The 1638-nt window shown below is 42.8% G+C and overlaps 1 non-coding gene across 1 annotated transcript; it reads left to right on the top strand.

The window, feature by feature from the left end:
- The first annotated feature begins 204 nt into the window (after positions 1-204).
- On the top strand, positions 205-279 carry Trnas-cga (transfer RNA serine (anticodon CGA)). The gene has a single exon. It is a non-coding gene; the product is annotated as a tRNA-Ser (tRNA).
- The last annotated feature ends 1359 nt before the right edge of the window (positions 280-1638 follow it).

The raw sequence follows: 1638 nt of genomic DNA, 5'->3' as shown, positions 1-1638 counted from the left end.
TTTCATATCAGCGCACACTCCGCTGTAGAGTGAAAATTTCATTCTAGAAATATCCCCCAGGCTGTGGCTATGCCATGTCTCCGCAATATCCTTTCTTTCAGGAGTGCTAGTTCTGCAAGGTTCGCAGGAGACCTTCTGTAAAGTTTGGTAGGTAGGAGACGAGGTACTGGCAGAAGCAAAGCTGTGAGGACGGGGCGTGAGTCGTGCTTGGGTAGCTCAGTCGGTAGAGCACTTGCCCGCGAAAGGCAAAGGTCCCGAGTTCGAGTCTCGGTCCGGCAAACAGTTTTAATATGCCAGGAAGTTTCATATCAGCGCACACTCCGTTGTAGAGTGAAAATTTCATTCTAGTGTGATCCTCATTGTTATGTGTGACACTCGCTTCTTTGACGGAGATAGAACGCACCACATTTCGAAGATGATGATCTGCACCACGGCCACGGGCTTTCGCCCCAATACTGTTGTCACGTTAGGGGATTTGAAGACGGTGGCGAGTATCAACTTGTGACGAAAGCTGCGTCATATGGACGAAATACCCATCGCATTAAACAAATTGGACAGAAATCAAGACGTCCTCCTGGGCTGAAATCTGTGTAGGATCTGGTCGACTCTTTGTGTTAATCAGTCTCGTATGAAATATTTTGTAACACAACCACTAGGTGCGTGCTATTTTACGACGACGCTGTGGACTCTCTCCACTCAATACATTAAATGACACATATTCCAATGATTGATAGTTTAAAGACGCCGGTGACTTCGGGATCGATTAAGAACAGCTATTGTTAGCAGATTAAGGACTTTAAGATATATTTCTGACAACACTACTCATATCAAACACTTCTAAATATGTACAGTTCAACAACATTCCGCGTGCCCCCATACGACATCCACCTGTTTACAGTGTATCTGTATAGTGAACAAACGGGCGCACTTCCTCGTATTCCAAATGGGTTAGCAATTTCATCATAATAGTGCCGTCCACGTTCGTCCCAATCCAGGTGCTAGCCTCGGACCCTGCTGAGTGCTCGTGCCCAGCGACAACAGTAAGACAGTACTCAAAATACTGTCAGCGAACAGTGGTTACTTTGAAATCCCACCTCGGCCAAAACCAGAGCTAACTGCAACATAGACACTGCATGAAGCAGATCGATAAATAACTCTCGAATGCTACACATAAAGATAGATATCTTGACTGACGATATAGGATCCTCACATATCCCTTATCTCAACAAATACGTACCGCTTGGAACTTTATGGCGACATAATGTTTCAGTGTGAAACTGTTCACTTCCTGAGTCAGTCACATACCTCCTTCTGCAAAATCCCTTCTTCTATTAACGCAATACCAATGTTACATTCCGGCAGGTCCTGTCTCCTCATCCAAGTCCCAGTAGATACTAAAAACGAAAAGAACGAGAATACGTACTATTACTGACCAAGACTTTAACCTATTGACACTAGAGAGCTGTAACAATATTTTTAAAAAAATCCCTTTAAACTGTCGGTGATATTACTAACAAATTCCTTATAATATGACCATTAATATGTTGGAAGAGAACGATAAGAATAAAACTCAAAACTTTAAGCATCGTGAGAAACAACAGGATTAATTAAAAGATAAATTTAGTGCATAATCTCTGT

Source organism: Schistocerca cancellata, chromosome 1 (genome assembly GCF_023864275.1).
Source record: "Schistocerca cancellata isolate TAMUIC-IGC-003103 chromosome 1, iqSchCanc2.1, whole genome shotgun sequence".
NCBI lineage: Eukaryota > Metazoa > Arthropoda > Insecta > Orthoptera > Acrididae > Schistocerca > Schistocerca cancellata.
Note: the sequence above shows the minus strand (reverse complement) of the source record. Positions and strands in the feature narration are given on the sequence as shown.